Source organism: Urocitellus parryii, chromosome 10 (assembly GCF_045843805.1).
Source record: "Urocitellus parryii isolate mUroPar1 chromosome 10, mUroPar1.hap1, whole genome shotgun sequence".
Taxonomy (NCBI): domain Eukaryota; kingdom Metazoa; phylum Chordata; class Mammalia; order Rodentia; family Sciuridae; genus Urocitellus; species Urocitellus parryii.
The window spans coordinates 26,048,148-26,071,067 of record NC_135540.1 but is presented as its reverse complement, the minus strand read 5'-3'; positions in this window follow the sequence as shown (position 1 = coordinate 26,071,067).

Genomic DNA, 22,920 nt, shown 5'->3' with positions numbered 1-22,920 from the left:
CCTTCTCTTGGCAGCTGATGAGAGGTTTGATGGGGGAATCTGTCGTCATTTCTAAAGGAGGAAGATACTGTGGGAGGATTTACAGCTGTTTGAAGAATTCTTCCTCCGCCCTCATGATGGTTCTAGAGAGAGGAGACTGGGGTGTATTTTCCCTGGCTGGGAGCTGCTTTCCTGAACTCACTCTCGTTCTTTCTCATTCTCTCATTTGCTCAGGAAAGAGAGGAAACCCAAGTGCTTCCAAATAAAGGTCTGAGTAATGAGATTGGATCTGAAGGGATTTGTTATTAAATTCCAAGAATTTCCAGATGCAGTTGATACCACCAGCAGATTTTGTTCCTTCCAGATGGGCGGAGGATCTGCACTACTGGGGGAGGGGGGGAGGCGAGAAGGACCCAGGGAGGTGATTATTGTCGCTGTCACCATCCCATTTCCCCTTTAAATTTTTCTACTGTAAGAGACTTCTCCTGTGCGGTTGCAGCAACTCTCAGCAAGTGAATAGTGCTTTCTGGGGACCTTGGCTTTGTTAAGTAGATCTGCAGTGATACAGTAGAGGTTTTAATGTGCTGCGCTGTGTTTTAATAGACTATTAAACGACAGCGTTGCACATTAGCTGGCTATGGCACAATTGCAGAAATATTGAAGATGTGCTCTCAGGAAAGCACTATTTACTTTAATGGGGAGATGCCGCAATCGCCGAACAGCCCTCAAAGCAAGCCAAGAGGGAGGGAGGGAGGGAGGGAGGGAGGGACAAGAAGGAGCCCTAGCTGTGGTCTAGGCTGAAACCAAGCCCTATTCCTAGCCCCTGTTCCTGAGTCCATGATGGCAAGTCACCAAATCAGGGCCGGGTGACTTATCAGTCCACCTAACAAAAAGATTCTGCCAAGCTGTGAGTCTCAAGGTCATCTGCCACCCCAGGCTGGGTCTCACCGGCCTCAAGGTTGGACTGACTTTGAGTCAGGTGGTCATTTGTCTTAGTTGGGGACGTGGGGGACCTGGAGTTGTCATGTTCTTGCGGTTGGTTCTGCTCTCTGTGGCTGGAATGACAGGAGGACGAGGTAGATGAGGTTCTACTTTGGAACTGTCATTTGGCTGCAAGATTTTCTCCTCCCCAGTGTCCCCACCTCAGCACGCATGCGCACACGCCCATCGCGTACACACGTACAAGTGAATCCGCAGCAATGGATAAGAAACTCAGGAATGGATAAGAAACTCAGTCTCAGCAATGGATAAGAAACTCAGGAATTCCAGGGTCTGTTCCCCGTCTCATTTCAGAGGAGGCTGGAGCAAGCCTGCTCCCAGGAGGAAAACCACCCGGTTTCTTGATCTGCGGTGACATCAGAGAACAAGGCCATAGCTCAAGGCCCCCATCCAGCCTTTAGAATAAAATCATGGGCTGGTTGTTTTCCACCTTTATGATTCTGCAGCAGAAATAAACTCCAAGCCTTTACCCCGATGAGAGCTACGAACTGCATTTTCTCCAAAAATCCATTCTAACCCAAAGACTTTCCCCTCCTGCGCCTCCCTGCCTTATGCAGCATTTGAAAACCAAATTGCAAATGCTCAAAGAGGCCAGGGCCTTGCAGGATATGCTCCCCAAACACATTCTTTATGCAAACCCAGGCCCACAGGAAGAGGCAAGGAGAAATGGAAAGACAGGGAAATAACCCCAAAATCAGTAGTACAACAAGACTTTCCCATCTGCCGAAATACTTTGCTCATTCAGCCTTGGAAGTAATCGCTTTTTTACTCACCCAGTGACATTTTATTCTAGGTGAGCAGACAGGAATGTTAATTTCATTCATGTTCTCTGCCTGGTATTGTTGTGAGGAAGGAAGAATCGCCTCCTTTCCTTTTTTTTTTTAGATGAAAGCCACCTGAGTAGAGTAGGCAAGCCAAGTGCATAGGGTGGGCTTTGGGAAGGTTCTGGGCAAGGACGTGGCTTCTCTCCTTAGCCCACGCCATCTTCCCACCTGCAGAGCTCCATCCCTCTGGGCTCAGAAGCACCAATACAAGAAGGCAATTTCACAGACTGCATCTTGAAATCCTTTCAAAATTATATTACAAAAATAACACAGAGCTGGGCACAGTGGTGCATACCTGTAATCTCAGTTGCTAGGGAGGCTGAGGCAGGAGGATTGCAAGTTCAAAGCTAACCTCAGCACTAAACAACTTAGCAAGACCCTGTCTCTAAATGAAACATAAAAAGGGGGTGGGGTGTGGCCCAGGGGTTAAGCATCCCTGGGTTCAATCTCCAGTTCCAAAAGTATGGGCCTGGGTTTGCATAAGGAGTATATTTGGGGAGAATATTCTGGAAGGCCCTGGCCTCTTTCAGCATATAGTCGTAAATATTTTTCCCCCAACTGCACAGGAAAGTATAAAATCTAAAGCAAATGTCCTCTCTTCATCTACCTCACCTCTAATCTAACTCCTCAAAGGGAGTCTCCATGAACAAACCCGGATTTTAGTTCTTTTAGTAGTTATTACAGTTTTAAGTGATACGTATTGTTTATTTCAGCTCAAAAAGCAATCAAACAATTCTCTGTGATGAAAGGAGACAGAAACATTCCTTCCCACCTTGATTGTTCCTCCACTTCTTAAATTGGCTCAGCATCTTGAGGTGACACCTTAGGGATGAACTGCAATCTTGGCAACAAGTAGTTAGAGGCGAGCTCAAGGGGAGAGGCTGAGGGGGGGCCACCAGGATGGCTGGACAGTGAGGCAGGAAGGCCGCGAGAGGGAAAGGGAGGGAGCTGGAGGCTCATTTTGTTGCATTGTTCTGTACCAACAACTTGTTTGCCCCCATGGGTAGAAGGATGGCAGGCATGCAGAGAGACAGCCGCCTTGGAGGTCAGGGTGAAGGTTTGGAAACCAGGAGGCAACTGAGTCGCTCCTCCCACAAAGCTTGCATTCCAGTAAGCCACCTTCCATGCATAGCTACCCACTCAGTCTATTTTTTTTTTTGTTTTGTTTTGGTACAGGAAATTGAGCCCAAGGGTGCTTAACCACTGAGCCACACCCCCATCCTTTTTAAATGTTCTATTTAAAGACAGAGTCTCTCTAAGTTGTTTAAGGCCTCCCGAAGTTGCTGAGGCTGGCTTTGAACTCTCGATCCTCCTGCCTCAGCCTCTTGAGTCACTGGGATTACAGGCGGGTATCGTTGCACCAGACCAGTGCCATTCTTGACATGAGGAAACTGAGGTTCAGGAGGGCTGGCTGACTTGCTGATTACAGCCACCTACTAAGTGCCAGAGCTGGGAGCCCAGCTGAGTCTTCTAACTCCCACTGCTCTGCTCATTCCACTACCCCACAGCCACCTCCACTTGCTGTTGAAGTCAGAATCTCTCACTGGAGCTACAGACAGTCCTGACTCGGGTGAAGGATACATGGAAACTGACGGTCTGACCCAAAGAGGACTGCTCTGTTGGCAACAAAACAAGGAGAAACAACCCTCATTTTTATACCCTGAAATCATTCCTCTTTGCAATTAAACTGATCTCTGTTTACAAGTATTTAGCATGATTCTAGAAATTGCATTTTGAAATTATGCGAACAGAGAGAGAAGGCAGCCCACACAGTGAGTGATTTCTCTTGGGTAATTGGCTGCTGGTTCTGGCTCCAGCAATGTCTTCTTTTTTAGAGCATAATTAGTGATTTCAAAGGAAACGGTTAGGAATGGCCTGGGTCTCCAGAGAAAGGCTGTTCTAGCTCCGACCGCCAGGAGATCTACTCAGAAGCATACCGACAAAACTTCCCTGTTGGATTTTCTCGAGCTATCTTTCAAAGATTCGAAAGTCCATCGATGTATTAAACTCTTCCAGATAGGAAAGAAATCCCAGATTCCATCAAAAGCAAGATCTCTTTTTCCTTCTGTTCTTCCTACCCTCTTTCCTCCCCTCCCTCTTTCTCTTTCTTTCCCCCAATCCTTCTTCTTTGCAGAAAAGATACAGATCATTTGTATTTTAATCAAGCCTGCATTATTTTCCTTAGATTTCGATTCAAAAGTTTAAACAAGATGACAGCGTATTTCTCTCTGCAGTAGGCCATCCTGGGCTGCTCTGGTGGTCCCATGGGAGAAACAATGAGGCTTTTTCCATCCTTCATCCTCAAGGTCACCCCAGGATCCAAGATGGCTGCTGAAGGTGCCACCATTACTTCCATGTTAATCCATTAAAAAAGAGAAGGGCCCAGCTCCTCCCGGCGGATCCAGTTTCTTTTAAGGGAGATTTTCCTGAAGTGCCACCAAACAATTCTAATTATAACTCATTGGCCAGAATGGAGACCCATGGCCATATCTGGTTTTGAGAGATGCTGGAGTCAGTCAAGGCAAATACTAGGGTTCTGTCACTAAGGAGGAAGAAAGGAACGGATATTGGAACAAGAAATTCGTTTCTGCCACAGAAAGTGATAAAGAAGCATGGACTTAGTTGTGGACTCTACTGAAGCCGAGTGGGGGTACCACTGGGCTGATTTGAAAGTAATAGCAAAACCAAAGATATTTCTTAATTTCTCAGCATCGTCTTAGGAGCTTGGGATGCAAAAGAGCTTTGTCTTTTGACTTATTCTATTCAAAAATGTTATCCATGATTCCCATGAAGATATTGAGAGCCCTCTGCCTGTCTCTACAGAAGGCACCAACTGGGAAGGTTAGCGACCACGTCAGATAATAAAATCAGGATTCAGAAGCTCTGGCAAGGCTACAAGCCTGTTAAAAAGTATCAAGAGAAAATTTAACAGGAAGAAATACAAAATTCAGTCTTTAGATCCAAAAAAATGACTGCACTATGATTCCATTTATATGAGGTACTTACACTAGTCAAATACAGAGAGAGAGGAGCGTGGTGAGGGAAAACAGTGCTATGGTTTCAATAAGTGTCACCAAAGGTCCCTGTGTCAAAGGCTTGGTTACCACCCGGTGGTGCTATTGTGAGCTGGTGGAACCTTTAGGAGGGAGGGTCTAGCAAGAAGAAGTTAGGTCATTAAAGGAATGCCCTTGAAAGGGATCTTGGACCCTAGCCCCCTTTCTCTCTCTCTCTCTCTCTCTCTCTCTCTCTCTCTCTCTCTCTCTCTCTCCTTTGCATCCTGACTGCCACAAAGTGGGCCATTTCCTCCACCACGTGCTCCCTGTCATAATGTACTGCCTGACCACAGACCCAAAGCAACAGGGCCAAACGAGGATGGACTGAAAACCGTGAGCCAAAGCAAGCCTCTCTTCCTGATAAGCTGATTATCTCAGGTGGTTTGTCACAGTGATGGAAAGCTGACTCACATAAAGTGGCACTGAGTTTCAGTTTTGCAAGATGAGGAGTTCTGGGAATGGCTTCAGGACGTAGTGGTGACGGTGGCACAATGATACAAATGTTCTTAACACCACCGGCCTGCACAGTTAAAAATGGATCAGATAGGAAATTGTATGTGTATTTTACGAGAGAAGAAAACCTGAAAGCTGTTCAAGTGCAGGATGAGAGAGACATGGCTGAGCTGCACATTTCATCTCTGTATTAAAAGGACATGTGGCTATCAAAAGATAGATCTGGATCTGGCCTTTGACAGGAAGGAAAATGGAAGTCAAGATTTCTAGACCACTACAATACGCCGTGCCCTTTGAGGACCCTTAAGAGGGTTCTGGAAGGGAGAGTTGCTATCCCCTGAATCACAAGTGAAGGTCCAGGCTCATCATCTAGTAAGAACAAGTCTCTGTTCCTTCCTTGGTCTGCACTTCTCTCCAAAGACATGATCCCTGTACAGTACAGTTGGAGGGATGGCAAAGCCCTGCTGTTCCCTGCTGGCCCTGCCTGAAATCCCACTGTAGTCCCAATTTCATGGGGAGCAGGTCTAACTGGCTCCAGGCAGCATTTTGCTTGCAAGGGGAATGCTTAGCCAGGTAGTGTTAACAGCAATTACTTTATCTGATTAAGCAATTAGCAGTCTTTGTCACTTAGCAGAGATCAGGGCCCACAGAAACCAAAGCCTAGCAGAGAAGACATGAAGGGAAACCAAAGAGAAGAACTGTCAGGGGAGCAATACAGATGCTCAGAGAGAGAAAGAGAGCCAGGGGGTGGCTGCTGGGAGGGGAGGTGGCACCGGAACCCACCTGCGCTCATCCTTCAGGACAGAGGAAGAAATGGGGGAACAAGGTCAAACGAGAATCTCCCAACTGGTTGGTTCCAACTGGACCGTTCAGTGGTTCTCAGCACTGGCTGCACATCCAAATAACCCTGGGACTATGAAAAAGTACCTGTGCCTGGTCCCCACCCCAGACCAATTAGATCAGAACACTGGAGGAGGGGTCTGCCATCTTGTAGAGCATCCAGGAAACCCAGTGTGTGCGGGGCTGGCTGGCCCTGGAGAGCCCTGCAATGGGTTGTCTGCAGGTACAGTTCCACCCAGGAATCACCCCTGAGACAGGCTCTTCCCCTCTCCTTCTTGGGAGCTTCATTACTATCCACACACACCCTCTCTCCACCCAGCTTCATGGGTCTGGATGAGAGAACTTCCTCATAGAAGGGTGGAAATCCAAGGAAAGTGGAGGATCCCAAATCCTGGAACAAGCCAGCCTGGCCTCTCCATCAATACCAGGACATCGGGTGGATTTCCCTTCACCCCATGCCGACTTCTGAGCCTCCCCCTGGCCCCAAGTGCCATCTGGAATGTCCCCTCCTCAGGGAGCTCTCTCCATTCAGGCTGATGTTAAACTCCCACTCTTCCATGAATCCTTCCCCAGTGTCAAGAAAGGGAGGCTACCTCTGCTAGTCTTGCTTTACATGCTAATGCAAGGCACTTTGTGAACTTCTTCTTTGCTGTTGTGAACTAGCCCGGGTTTTACCCCTGTGTCTAGAGGGCTCCATACAGAAAGTTATCAGAAAAGTCAGCTAGACATAAGGATTCCCAGGCAATACCCCCAAAGATTCTAACTGCAATGCCCAGGGCTGGCTCAATGCTGTGGTTGGGAATATCCCTTTGTCCCCGGCTCATGGCACCTTGGGGAGGTAGTGGAGCCTTTCAGATGTGGGGTGTGGTAGAAGGAAGTTAAGTCATTGGGAATTTGTCCCTGAAGGGGATGTTGGAACCCCAGCGCCTTCCTTTCTCTCCATTTGCTTTCTGGCTGCCCTGGGGTAAATAGGCCACCTACACTATGCACTCCCTCCATGACAGACTGTGCCACCACAGATCCAAAACAAGAGGGCCAAGGGAAGACGGACTGAAACCTCTGAAATTATGAGGCAAGAAAAACTTTCTTCCCTTTAAGCTGATGATCTAAGGTATTTTATAACAGTAACAGAAAGCTGATCAACACACTCAGCCATACATGTTATTAAAAATCCGGCTTACTTTTAGCCAAGTTTGCTTATGGCTCCTACAGTTTGGTATAAAACGTTAGGAGAAGCCCTTCTTAGGTTACTATAATTTTATGTGATTGCTTATTTTGGGGGGTGAGGGGGATCACGTTTAATTGTGTTACATATTTCTGGCCCAGGATGCAGAAGAAAGTGAGGAAATTGATTCTCATTTTATACCCCAGTAAGAAGAAACTTTTCCACCAAAGAAATTTAAAATTCGCCTCCTATCTTCATAGCATGAAGAATGCTGATTGCAGCAGGGAATGAAAAGAGAATACAGACACAGAACCAAGGTGTGGGGAGGAGAAGAAGTTAGTTGATGGAGAATGTAAGTTGAACTAGAGATTTTCTGCAGCTGAAACAAGAAAGACATACTCTGACTCAGATCTCCACGGTGACAGCATCATAGGACACCTGGCAAGGGTCCCAGTGAGGAGCCTGCAGCAGACCAGACCAGAGTAGACCGTCCTCTTTGACCCTGACCTCAGGTTCTCATTTGCTCCTGGAGGAGGAGAAGCTGGAAATTGGTATTAGATTTCCCAGAGAGAGTGTCCACGTAGCTATGCATGAATAAACATGGGAGTAAGATACATTTCTAGAATGTTCTCATTTCAGAACGTGGGCTGCGTGATTGTCTTTATATTTGTCACTGGATAAAAAGTCTCAAGAAAATCAAAAACCCTGGACTGTGATACACATGAATATGTAGATTCAAGTGTTTACCTCTGCTATGGCTTAGATGTGGCTTGAGAGCATCTCTCAGGGGCTCATGTATTGAAATTTAATCCCCACTGTGACATAGTAAGAGGGTGGAAACTTATTCCACCCATGGTGGTCAGACGTGGGACCTTGGGGGAGGTGGTTAGGATGAGATAAGGCCATCCAGGTGCAGACCTCAGGATTGAATACTGGTGGCTAAACAAGAAAAATCAAGAAAATCCAGAGTATATTGACACATGCACACACGCACTTCAAATTGCTCACAGTGTGATACACTGCATTGCCTCAGGACTCTGCCAGTAAGAAAGCCATCCCCAGATGTAGCTCTGCAGTCTGGACCCCTAGAACTGTGAGCCAAACAAACCTCTTTTCTTTTTAAAGCCACCCAGCCTCAGGTAATTCATTATAGTAACACAAAAGCAGACTAATACAACCTCACTATCATTGTTGAGAAATTTAGTGCCCAGGAGAACAGCAGTCCTTCCAGAATGAATTTCCAACAGGGCTTACTCATGTATGACCTTGCTAACATGTTAGATTGATGCACGAAACCAAAGTTTTATCTAAAAGTACATGGACTGAAACCTAGTCACTGTTTTGCCCATATATTTCTGTCAATGGAAATTTCTTTTAAACTGAAGCTTCCTCCAAGTCAGGCATGATTCGAGGCATTACCTGGATGGTAATATGATCTTAAATATTCTGTCTCCAGAAGTCAACGGTTTATGCCTGAAACTCAAGCAGCCTTTCTTTGCTTTGTCCAATATCCTTTGTGGGTGGGGATCTTCTTCCCTTCCACTTGAAACATTTTATGAGAAATGGGAGATTGAACAAAGAACATCTGATTAGAAGAAATGAAGCCTACTGCTAAAATTGGATTGACCTATATTTTGAGGTCTGAGTGTTTTACTCTCCATATTCCTCTAAGAGTTGAATTCTGGTTAATTATTTCTCTAGGATTATGATCAAGATTAGTTCTGTTTGGAGGCATGAATAGTCAGATACATGTTTGGTAGTTGCACATAGATTCCCAAGGAAAATCAGAGGTGGGGAAGGGAAGCACCAGAGACGGATGCACATCTGCCAGGGTCTGCTGCAGGTGGGACTCAAATTCCCCTTGGGGGTGTTTAGATGCTATTACTACATTCAAGTGCTGAATGTGCTCCTCTCTGTGCTCTGAGCTGACCCTTTTATAGTCAAAGCCCCGTGGAAAATGATCAGTACCATTTAAAACGGACATTTCTCAAGCTGAGAACAGTAGCCTTTGTGCTCCTGGGAGTATTGATTAGATTTGCCCAGGAAGTTTTTTTGTTTTTTTGTTTTTTTTTTTTAACAAAGAGATATATAATGGTGGAGGATGTTTGCATCTATTTTGAAGTTCCTGGATGTGCACGGACTTGAGGTCTCTGTCACAGATCTTCCTCCATCCCTGGGAGTCAGGGAGAGCCAAGACTCCAGAGAGATCCTCAACCTTCTCCCTCCATGATGATCCATGGGTTTTCCCAGAAGAGGCCTTGATCTTTCGAGTTCTTTGTTCCTCCCCTTCAGAGTTCTTGTAAAATCTTGCTGTTAAATGTGTGGTCCTTCATTATGAGCTTTCTGCAGAGGGGCACATTCTAATCTCTGTGTCTTGCAGCCCTTGGCCTCCCCCGTCCCCATACCCCTTTCTCCCCCAGCCACACACACACACACACACACACACACACACACGCCACCTCAGGTGTGTTCAGAAGCCCTGGCTGACATCTCCCTGGTCAGAGCTCAGGGGTGAAGTCATGGCAGGAGGTTGTACTCCTGGGCAGGGGCAGGGACCTTGGCCCCGGTAGAGACCTTGGTCCCCAGCTGGAGGACCATGAAGACGTTTCCAGGAAGGGCAAAGGGATTGTAGAAACAGGCTGGGGAACCCAGACCTGAGCCTTAGCAGACTCCATTCCCTAAGTAGCAATTTACAGGAAGAAACAGTCAGGGCTGTAATTTGATGTCACAGGAAACACCTAGATTAGACATTTATCAGTGCTGCAGAGCAGGTTCTTCACCAGAAGAAGAATAAACAGAGGTTCTGATTGATCTCGGGGAGTCTGTAAAACCTCTGAAATCAGTGTTGGGAACATGTGTGGGGCTCACAGCTTTTAACAGAACCTCAAAGGGGTGGGTGGCGCACAAAAATGAAGAATGACTAGGTCAGGGACTTGAGCTGACAGCACCCTCTGCCCAGGCCGCTAGCTACCAGATTTTGAAGAAGCCAGAAACAGCTCCTCACTGGGAGAAAACTAGTGTCCAGCCTCACCCCCTGAAGAGTCTTGCAAAGGAAAGCCCCACAGAAAGCCCAGAGAAGATGCCACAAAAGAAAATGTCAGTAGATCTTATTGTGTAAAGTAGCAATGTTTTCCATGAAAGCTCCAGAAATCATGCAGGAGTTAGTAAAGGGGGCAGTGACAGATTAACAATCTTTTGCACAGCAAAGGAAACAGTTGGGGATGTGAAGACAGAACCTAGAGAAGGGGAGAAGATCTTTGTTGGCCACTCTTCTGACCAAGGGTTAATATCTAGAATTTATAAAGAGCTCAGAAATCTTTATATATCCAAAAATAACTCAATTAATAAAGGGGCAAATGAATCAGACAGACACTTCTCAAAAAAAAGAGAACTACAAATGGCCAACAAATACACGAAAGAAGTTCAACATCGTTAACAATTAGGGAAATGCAAATCAAAACTACACTGAGATTTCATCTCCCACCAGTCAGAATGGCAGTCAGCACGAATAGAAATAAAAATAAACGCTGGAAAGGCTGGAGAAAAAAGGACCACTTTTACACTGTTGGTGGGACAGTAGATTAGTACAGCCACTACGGAAATCAGTATGGAGGCTCCTCAAAGGACAAGACATGGAACCACCCTATGACCCAGCTATACCACTTCTCGGTATTTATCCTGAAGAATTAAAGCCATCTTACTACAGTGAAACATGCACACCCATGTTATAGCAGCACAATTCACAATAGCCAAACCATGGAACAGCCCAGGCTTCCATCAACAGATCAACCAATTATATATACATAATTTTCTATACACACACCCACCCACATACACACACACACACACACACAATGGTTTTATTCAGCCATAAAGAAAAACAAAATTAGGAAACTATGAAAATTAAAATCGATGGAACTAGAGACCATCCTATTAAGTGAAATAAGTCAAACTCAGAAGATTAGGGATCGTATGTTTTCTCTCATAAGTGGAAATTAGAGAGGAAAAGGGAAAAGAAAGGTGGGGTGGATCTCCTAAAAAAAAATCGAAGGGGGATCAGTTAAGGAAAGGGATCAAGAAGTGAGAGGTGGGGAGGGAGGGGAGAAGTCCTGGGGAGTGATCTTGGTCAGATTATATTGTGTTCATGTACAAATATGTGACAACAGATCCCATCAACATGCACAACTATAATGCACCAATAGAAAAATGTGGGGGGAAAATAGAAATGTTTTAGTACATAAAAACTACAAAACAAAATTAGGAATAAATGAGAGACTCATAAAATGTGTACAACCTACACAGTACGCAGTTAATATTATTAATGTACAAAGAAAATTTTTTTTAAATTGGGAAAAGGCCTGAAGAATTAATTTATAGATGAGGATATTCAAATGCTAATAACATTTAAGAAGACTTATATACCTCCCTAGTAATCAGATACATATGAATTAAAACAAAGCCACATTTTCCTCCAATTAGAAAGGAAAAATGAAGATCAATAATGTCTAATGTCTAGTCATAAACTGCAGTGGGAATATAAACTGATGTGATCTCTTTAGAGAAATTGAATAGCTCCTAATTAAATTTAAAATGCATATAATTTTTGATCCAGAAATTTCACTTATACAAATTTATGCTCCAGAAAAAGCATGCAAGTGTGTTCAATATTAGTAGTAAAAAACCTGAAGGCAACACAAATTATTAATTCTCAGCAGAATGATTAGTAATACTTTATGGTCATACCACACTACACAAGATGGTGCAGCCATTAAAAAATGGTGTCAATTTTATGTACAAATGTGGAATAAGGTCCATGGTATAGATTATAAGCTTTTAAAAAAGAAATTTAGGGCTGGGGACGTGGATCAAGCGGTAGCGTGCTTGCCTGGCATGCGTGCGGCCTGGGTTCGATCCTCAGCTCCACATACAAACAAAGAGGCTGTGTCCACCGAAAAGTAAAAAATAAAATAAAATATTAAAAAAATTCTCTCTCTCTCTCTCTACAAAAAAAAAAGGAATTTATGCCAAAGTACTATCTTACTTTTATCTTTATTTTAAACTACATAGTGTGTTTGTGCATGAAAATCTGTGGATGTACATTTCCTATCAGTTTAGCCCAAGTTCTGGAAAAACACAGATATATCTAGGTTGATAGTAGTTTCCCTTGTACTATTGGGGAATCACTTTTTGAATCACTTTTTGAAGTTTTCACTGTTATTGAATTTCTGTTATTGAATTTTGCAACTTCTATATACTACTTTTTTTTCTAAAAACACTTTTCATTTTGAAATAATTTCAAATTTACAGAAAAGTTGCAAGTATAATACAGGAAACTCGTCCATGGGCCTTTTGTGCAGATTTACCATTTTAAAATAGTTGGCTGTTTGCTTTCTCCTTTTCCCCTTTTGGTTTCAATTCCACTAAAGACAAAAGTTCACTGAAACAAAAAATTGAAATCAGAAAGTTATTACTCAAAAGTCAAAAACTAAATGTAAAAGAGTTACAAGTAAACTTTTAAATAAATCTGTAATTTGGTAGCATTTGTACTTTAAAAACTACCAAAATTTAAAACTGCACTAAGATTTTGCGGGACACTCTGTAACATCCTAATATATCATTTGTTGCTTGGAAGTATTTCAAAATAGGTTGCATATGTATTACTCTGTGGAGTATGTATTTTAGTACTTTGATGTATATTATCCAAGAACAGCGATCTTATCTAACCTCAGTACAGTTCAGAAAATAAAGCATTGAGAGAAAACTTTTACATACAGTCAGTATATTGCAATTTCTTCAATTATGCCAATAACGTTGTCAATAAACGTTTTCCCCTCCAGGATCTGGAGTAAGTAACTCATGGGTTCATTTGTCTTTGCTTGTATTCAGTTTTCTGTTTTTCTTTGCTCACTTAATTTTATTTTTTGAATATGTAAAACATTAACATTTTATGATTTAAAAAAAAAAAACTCTTTAGGAATTCATCCCTGTACAGCTATAGTATGATTTTTATAAAAACTCAATTTCGAGGTACTGGCCAAAAGCTGGTCTTTCCTCCTTTGAGCAGTTCATTAGATCCAGGCCCCAGGCCCCTTCCTTACTGGGTCCTCCCTCTCCAGGGCCAAGGTATAACCCTCCTAATTGCCACAGGTCGAAGCACGAGATGACCAGGGACAGCCCTGGTGCCCGGGAGCCTGCAGGAATCCCTGCAGCTCCGCCATCCTCAACCTGCTGCCTTGTCTGGTTCCTTCCCATGAAAACCACTCTGTGCGCATGCCCACGGTCCTTTCTCTCTCTGCCTCGTGACCGACCCTGTCCACTGTGGACCTGGGTGGTGTGCTGTGTTCTTCCCATGGAACTGGGAATATAACCAACCGTGGAGCTCTTTCCAGCTCTCTCTCGACATGCATCTGGCCTCCCCATAAGCTCACTCAAGGGAATATTTTTGAAATACTAGTAAAACGTGCTTGGCCGTACTTTCCCAGACACCCCTTGGTGTATGCCCGGTGCTCATGGAATGACCTCCAGAACCCCCCCACTGTGTCTGCCTTTCCCTGACACATTCCCTGGGCTTCCCCACTGTTGACCTTTGCACCAGTTCCAGTCCCCTCCCCCAGTGCCTATGCACCTTTGGCTCCATTTCCTGGCTTCCCGTGTCACCTCGCCCATCTGGCCTGGCCTATCAATGAAGCAGTCATTGCTAATGACCTGGCCCAGCTCCCACCCAACACAGCCCAGTTTCGTGGGCAGTCCTCTAGCAAACGTGACCAGGAAGCACAGAGACAGAGCTGAAAATCCCAGACTGTCCCATCTTGGCTGAAGCTGGGGTCCGAAACAAGGCAGTGAGATTGTCAGGAGTTTGGAGACCCAGGACCCCAGCAATCGCCAGCAAGCTCTTCTGAGGCCAGTCCTCTAAGCCGTCATGGGAGTGCGTGGACACAGGAGGCTGAGAGCCGTAGACCATGGGGAGCCAGATGGACACACGGGAGGGCAAAGCAAGGCAGGGGCCAAAAGGGGGAGTCGATGGTCAGGATCTAGAGCATCCCCAGAAGAGGCTGTTCAGGTGGTAGGAGCAGGGGGAGAGATTGCAAAGGGCAGGTGTGGATCCATCAGCACAGCGAATGAGCCCCGGGACTGTCCCTGCCCCTGGATATGGTACCCTGATGTGCTCATCATTTTAAATTAAGGGAGCTCACAGAGCAGCAGGTGCTAGGAGAGGCTCTCTAGTCTGGTGTCTTGTCTGTTCATAGTTCACAACCACCAAGGAAGAGAACAATGATCTCTGGCCCTGGCCCTGAGCTTTCGTTTTAACCAGGAAGACTGAAGTCTGTGGACACACCAGGACGGACAGACCCTCAACGCCATCATCTTCTCCTTAAAAATCATGTACCATCCCCCTCAAGCTGGCCTGCGCCCTCTCTTTCCCCCATCCTGTAGAAAAGGGGTGTACCAGCTCCCCCATCCTGCTGAGCTGAGTGGGTAGTCCCGTCATGGGAGGATTGCCTCCAAACACATGGTCACTGTGTGCATCATGCCCTCAGTTTACCTCTGTCAGTTTACTCGAGTGAACCTCAGACGGGACAGGCCTCCCCTACTGCAGCCTCCAACATATCAACCTCTGAAGATCCAATTTCTTTGGGGGTGGACCTGGGGCATAACGATGCCCACCTCATGGCAGTCATGAGGCATGAGACCCCACGCCCTGTATGTATGTTCCCCCACTTGAGATCCAGAAGGTAGGAGTGTGGTAAGTGGGAGAATGACTGAGGGGCTCCTTGTGGGGGACACTTGATGTGAAGTCAGAAGCGTCTCACGTGTCTCTGTTGATTTGAGTAGAGGAGCTCAAGATGTGGTAGAAATGGGCCAGAGATGGGTTCGACCTAAGGGGAATTTCTTGGTTGGGCCCAATTCTGTGCCTTTCATTTCTCCTCAGGTTGTAATCCTGGCTTCCACAGAGCCTCAGATTCTGTGCCACCTCACCTCCCCTGGCCCACCTAGGTAGTAAATCTCCTCCCTTCCCTGTTTGAGGCTGCTAAGTGAAGAGCAACCTGCCTGCGTTCAAACTCTCAAGCCAAGACATGAACTCCCAAAGCTATCTCTGTGCACCCCCCTCTCCTTCGCCAGTTCCTCAGAAATCTCTGACGATTTCCATTATTGGCAGACATGGTGTTTCCTTGTTGCATGCCACTTTCATGCAACTGGAATCTGTAGACAAGAAAAATGCAGCTGCTACACAGCACTAACTGGGCTTTTATGTCACCGCACAGGCAGGAGACGGGCTGTGGAATGCCACACACCTCCTCATCACGGCTTGCTTGCTGGGACCTCTGTTCGTTTGATGCATTGTATATCTCGGAATTTTCCAGAAGGTGGTGGAGAGGCACGTGGCTGGCTCTCAGAATTATGCAAAGAGCTATTCTTTTCCTTGAGCAAGAAATCCCAGGTCCTTCAGAACCCTTTTGACTCAGGCAGAGCCAGGGGGCGGTTTCTAGGAAGGGCAGAAGGAATGATTTGACATCAGTGACATGAACTATCCCTCTCCCAAGGGGCGGGAGCTCCCTAATCCAACCCAAGCGGGAGAGGCATTTTGAAGCAGGAAGCCTTAAATAAGCTCACAGTGGACTCTGTTCCTTCAGCTTGGTGCCTCCGTTATGTATTGGTGGAGGGAACTGCAATCATTAGCCTCCTATTTTTTTTTTTTCAATTAAAATAATGAAGCCAATGGAGTGTTGGTGAGAGGAGCAGAATTGGCAGCCTGGGAGAGCCGAGCCCTCTGTCAGCACAGAGCTCCAGGAAGAACTGCAACCGTGTAAGCGTTCTTGACCTGGACTCCTGTGAACCGGCAGCTGAAGCAGATCCTTCCCCATAGGCCGGAGGAGCAAAGGCCTGTCTTGAGATGCCTCTGGTCTCCCTGCCGAGGGAGAAGTATGGCTGGACTGTCCAGTCAGTCTGGGAGTCCCTGGGGGGCTACCCTGGCTCTGTGCTACACGCAGGCCCCCAGGTACCTTATCAGTGGATGATCAGACTGGCGGACCCCCTCATCTGCCGCTGTAGCCACAGGTCCGTCCTGTGGGAAGTGCTTCCTCTCCTTTCCTCTCTGTGAGTAAGCAGGCTATGATGAGGGAGAGGAAGAGGAGAAATGATCCATGAGAATACTCAGGGAGGGACCTTCTGGCACGTGGGTCAGCACCAGCTTCTAGCACTCAAGGGATTGATTTTTGGTCCCCAGAGTAGGCTCTGGGAGGCCAGCTTCTGTCCCCTGGGTCTCGGTCATTCATTTTCTCTCTCGACACATTCTCCAAAGTTCTGCTGTGCAACTGAAATGTGTGGGCGTTTGCTCTACCACCTACATCGAGAGAATCAAAACCAACCCAGCCCCGTTGCTCACCTGGCTTGGCCACATTAACCCGTGGGTCAGGTGTTCAGCATCCTGACCAGGCAGGGCCGACTTCTGATCTTACCATCCTACTTCAGTCGGCTTAGTCTAAGGCACACACTCTGGGGGTACTTAGGAGAAAGGACCTTTCTATTAAGATCTCAGATCCCCCTATCTTACCTCTTCTGATAATCCACGTGGTAACTCCGTGGGACCTCTTATTCATGGAATGTCCCTGAATAAGACCTGACATTCCTGGCACAGAGCTCAGGGCCAGCCGGGACACCCAGTCCCTCCTCATACTTCAAGAGCCACAGTGTCATTGAAACAATGGAATGAAATTGACAAAACTATCCTATGTACATATATGAATATACCACAGTGAATTCCACCTTGATGTTGTCTACAAAGTACTGATTTTTTTGTTTTGTCTTTTTTTTTAATTTTAATTTATTTATATATGACAGCAGAATGCATTACAATTCGAATTACACCTATAGAGCATAGTTTTTCATGTCTCTGGTTGTACACAATGTATATTCACACCATTCGTATCTTCATGCATGTACTCAGGGTAATGATGTCCATCTCATTCCACCGTCTTTCCTACCCCCATGGCCCCTCCTTCCCCTCCCTCCCTTTGTCCTATCTAGAGTTCATTTAATCCTCCCAATCCGACCCCCTCCACAACCACATTATGTATCAGCCTCCTTAAATCAGAGAAAACATTTGGCATTTGGTTTTTTGGGATTGGCTAACTTCACTTAGCATTATCTCCTCCAACTCCATACATTTACCTGCAAATGCCATGATTTTATTCTCTTTTAATGCTGAATAATATTCCATTGTGCATTTACACCACATTTTCTTTATCTTTTCATGTACTGAAGGGCATCTAGTTTGGTTCCACAGGTTAGCTATTGTGAAATGTGCTGCTATAAACATTTGATGTGGCTGTGTCCCTGTAGTATGCTGTTTTTTAAAAAATATTTTTTAGTTGTAGTTGGGTATAATATCTTTATTTATTTTTACGTGGTGCTGAGGATCAAACCCAGTGCCTTGCAGATGCTAGGCTAGTGCTCTACCACCGAGCCACAATCCCAGCCCTAGTATGCTGCTTTTAAGTCCTTTCAGTATAGACCTAGGATAGCTGGGTCAAAAGGTGGTTCCACTCCAGGTTTTTCAAGGCATCTCCATACTGCTTTCCATATTGGCTGCACCAATTTGCAGTCCCACCAGCAATGTATGAGTGTGCCTTTTCCCCACATCCTCACCAACACTTATTATTGTTTGTATTCTTAATAGCTGCCATTTTGACTGGAGTGAGATGAAATCTTAGAGTGGTTTTGATCTGCATTTCTCTAATTTTTGTTAGAGAACATTTTTTCATGTATTTGTTGATTGATTGTACATCGTGTTCTGAGAAGTGTCTGTTCAGGTCCTTGGCCCATCTATTGATTAGGTTATTTGTTTTGGTTTTGGTGTTAAGATTTTTGAGTTCTTCATATATCCTAGAGATTAGTGCTCTATCTGATGTGTGTGTGAGGTAAATATTATAAAACACTGATTTTAAAGAACAACAAATAGATAGAAGGAAGACCAGGAGAGTAGAGGAAGGGAAATAGGGGGAGGGAGGAAAAGAGGAAGATGAAATGGAGCAAATTATATTCTCTGCAGACAGGATAATGTCAAAATGAACCCACATTATGTACAACTGTAATGCACTAATAAAAACAGTTATAAAAACATTGGAATACATTCTTCCCTTATTAGATATGCATGCCCAAGCAATACCATCTTAGAGCTTCGCTTATCTATTCTTACTCAGAGAGTCTTCCACAACTTCAGTGGCCACTCCTGAATTCCAACCTTAAGTTGCTAGTCGAAACATGGCTAGACCCTTACTCTGCTTGAACAAATTCTTCAAACTCTCCAAAGAAGTACAAAATGAAAAGGAAAATTCTCTTATCCCACTCCTAGAGCAAAGATTTTCTTGGTTCCTTGGCTACCACCAGGCATACCAATAATATGCTTATTTCTCTATTTCTGGATCATCTATGGCTCCCGGCCTGGGGTAACCTTTATGTCACAACTTGGAAAAGGTGGAGATTCACGATATCTCTACTTGCAGGTAAATCTCTTTTCTTCCAGAATGCCCCTCCTCCTAGTGCCGTCCCTCTGATGCACAGTGTTTTCTGAGCCAATAGGAGTTTATAAATGTGACATTCACACCAGAACTGGGCTTCACTGAGCACTGGCAAGGACAGAACAGGAGCCCACAGAGTTCTCCCCCTTGTGGCCATTCAGGACATGTGCTAAGGGAGAGGAAGGAATGCAGGGCAGAGTGAAGCTAGTCTTCTTCTGCAGTTCCCTGCCTTCTCTGCTGTCTCTTGAGCCCAGATAGAGCTGGACCAACTGGGAACCGGGGTCCAAGGGCTATGGGTAACAAGCAGATCAAACTCCACTTGCGTTCTTATCGGGTTCCTGCTGCGTGCTGCATACCGCAGGCTTCTGAGAGTGCTGGTCTCCCTCCCACCAAGCTGATCTCACACCAGCCAAAGGCAGTGCTGGGTCACAGGTGCCTCAAGTCATCAGAGCCCTGGAGAAAAGAGGCAAAGCCAAGAGCCAGATGCAGGGGCCACACGGCTGGCCCAAGTCTCCCTGTGGCTTCCTCTCATCGGCTACAACAAGCATCTCTCTTCCTATTTCATTGTCCCCTTCCGAGCTACTGTCCCTCCTCTGTTGAGAGCCACAACCGAGTCAAGATGGCGCCTGGCATTTTGCCAGAAGGAGTGGTTGAGAAGTAACGCCATCGAGCCATTAAGATGATGATAATTAAGTTAAGCTGTGTATAATTATTAAGATAATGACTGACTGCTGTAACTGGAGGATGCTAAATGGAAACAAGCTGTGTATTCAGTCGTGTATATAAACCTCTGCTGTCGGGCAATAAGGTGGCTCCTGCTACCTCGGGTGCCCGCTACTTTTGAGTTCTCGCAGAATTCCTGTAGAGTTCCCATTGGTTCTCGCTGAGTTTCCATGGAGTTCTATAGAGTTCCCATTGGGTTCTGGCAATAAAGTCGTTCCTGTTTGAACCTACAAGTGGCTGGTGACCTCCTGGTGATTTGTGCCCAGCCAGACTGCAGCACTCCTCCCCTTCCCAGATCTGCCTCTGTGAGGCAGACATCGTGATGCGGGACAGAGAGCCAGGGTTCTTCAGCCATCCTCACCACAGCCAGTTCCATTGCTTGTTTTTTCCCTAAGCCTTCAACTTGAATTTGCTGAGGTCCCTCATCTAGACCCCTGCTGCTCAAAATAGTAGTCACTGACTACATATGGGGCCACCTAAACTTAAATTAATAGGAATTAAATAACAGTGGTGCACACCTGTAATCCCAGAGGCTTGGGAGACTGAGGCAGGAGGATCGTGAGTTCAAAGCCAGCCTCAGCAACTTAGTGAAACCCTAAGCTACTTAGCAAGACCCTATCTTTAAATAAAAAATAAGAAAGGCTGGGGATCATGTGGCTCAGTGGTTAAGTGCCCCCGAGTTCAATCCCCAGTACCAAAATAATAATGATGATTAAAACATTAAGTGTTCAATTGTCATTTGTGATTGTGATTTGTGATCAGTGCCCACTCTGTTGGGCAGTGGAGCTATAGAAGCATTCCATCATCAAAGAAAGTTCTGAGCTAGACTTTCTGCCCTGATCCTCTTCTGGCCCCAGACCCCTTCCAACCCCCTCCCAAATCCCCATTCCTTTTTTTTTTTAAATTGATTTATTTATTTTATTTCTTACATACATCACAATAGAGGAGTGCATTACATTCATAATTTTTTTGCATTGTAATTCTTAATACCCTTTATACCACAATTTATCAAATCTCTGTTTGTATATAAGGTATGTTGACACCAAATTCACATCTTCATACATGTATTTTGTATAATGATGAGAGTCTCCTTTCACCATCCATGCTATTCCCCTTCTTCCTCCCTTTCCCTCCTACCCCTATTCCCTATTTAGACATAATCTTCCTCCCTTGCTCTCCCTCCCAACCCCATTTTGAGTCACCCCCCCCCCCTTATATCAGAGAAGACATTTGGCATTGTTTGGGGGGGGGTGGATTGGCTAACTTCACTTAGCATAATCTGCTCTAATGCCATCCATTTCCCTGCAAATGCCAGGATCTTATTATTTTTTAGTGCTGCACAATATTCCATTGCATATAAATGCCACACTTTTTATCCATTCATTCACACCCATTCCTTTTTAATGTACCAAAAAAATTCCCATAATTTCTTTTTGATTCTCACTTAGATAGCTCTCACTTAGGTGAATCTCTACCCACTTCTACATAAGGGAGGCTCATTCTGTGGTTTCCTTACATCAAAGGGCCAGCTCTCCACTTCTGATCAGAATTGTCTTCCTCTGGAAAAACATTTAAGAATTGGAGTGATTTTTATTTTTCTTCCTCTGTTTCTTTTGGGGACAGCAAGCAAGCTATCCCCCACGGGAACCACCAGGTCAATGTCCAGGGGAATCTAAGGTGTGGATTTGGGTGAAGCGTCTAGAAGATTTTACAGACAGCGGTGACCAGAGTTGGGCTTGGGCTGATCCGAACCAGGTGCTTGGGCCAAGCATGAAGGAACACATTAAAGACTGGGACTGAGGGACACAAGGGAACAGAGGTCAGTGAGTCCGACTCCCTCACATGAAGACAACCTTGAAGAGGCTGCTGGCCCGTCCAGCTCATGGCAAAAGGTCACAATCTTCTTAATGCCAGAATACGGGCAGAGAGACTCCTTCAGGAATAGGATACAAGTAAACTAAAGAAAGAAGAGCAAAAATCAAAGCCTTCACCCATGAAATTGCCATATTCCAGAAAAAGTTTACTCCAGAATAAAATCACTGTCAATAAATCCCATTTCCTTTTGCTTTTCAACAGGAAATTCCAACTTCACCATCAACACTGTGGCAAGAGGAAAGCAAGCCCCTGAGTGTGTTTGTGTGGTGGGGGGAGGGTATCTTACTAGCAAAAAAACCCAGTAACTTATTTTTATTGGGCATTAACAATACCCCTGTTGAAAACGATACACTATTCTACTCAAAAGGAGAGCGGTGTGATGGGCACCGAGTAAGCAATCAATAAGAACTTTCTGATCGACCAGAAATAAATCACAAAATACAAATACAAATTAGGGAGCCGTGTCTCCGCTGACCATTCTCTCCCCCGACTAATGAGTTGTTGATCTCTGTGGCGAGGGCTTCTCTTTAGGAGTCGTTAGCGGTAATGCTGCTTGTTGAGGCTGGGCGGGTGCTTACCCATGCCACGGATGGCACTGGGTTTTAAGTGGTGGTAGCTGGGCACCAGAAGGCAGGCACCGAACCAATTCTTTTCATTTTATAGTGGGTGGGGACTGAATTTCTCAGTTTCTCCAGGGAGGGGTCCTGTGGTTGGCATTTTAGCTGGGGGAGGAAGACACGGGTTTGAGGAGCCAAGACATAGATACTTCCTGGGAAGGAATTTCCAGCCAGTCTGATCTATAAGCAGGAGCTGTGAATATTCATGCTTACTGCGGCTCATGCAGTCCAAGCCTATTGCCAAGAACAAGCACCCTAATGGCCAGGTACTGTTTCACAAGCAAGCATCCATTTCCCCTTCTGATGAAAGCAATCCCACAGGTTGCCTGGGACGGGGGGATGCTTCTTTTCATCCAGTTTTAAAGTGGGGGCTTAGTGGCTGGAGCACAGAGGCCCCGCCGTGTGATGTCTCAGACAAGACAGAAGGTTGTTTTTCACAGAACCATGAAGACCAGCAGCCAGGCTCTGCTCCACACGGTCACTCAGGCACCTGGACTAGCAGGACAGCTCTGCCGCCCCTCACATGTGGGACCCACAGCTGCCCCAGCCTTGCTATTTCCATCCAGTCAGAAGGAAAGCGGGTGTGGGGGTATATTACCCCTTGTACCTTTGGCCCAGGTCTGTAAATGGCGATGGATCACCTGAACTTCCGGTGGGAATCTCATGACTATACTGGGTGGTAGGAAGCTGGGACATGTAGTTTCTAGCCAGACCCCGAGTGTTTGAGCCATACTCTAGTCAGGAGGTAGATATATAACCAAATTAGATAAAGGATGCTCTCCCTCAAACATGCTCCCTTAAAATGAGGTCTTCAGCATGGGAGGCTGAGGCAGGAGGATGGTGAGTTCAAAGCCAGCCTCAGCAAAAGCGAGG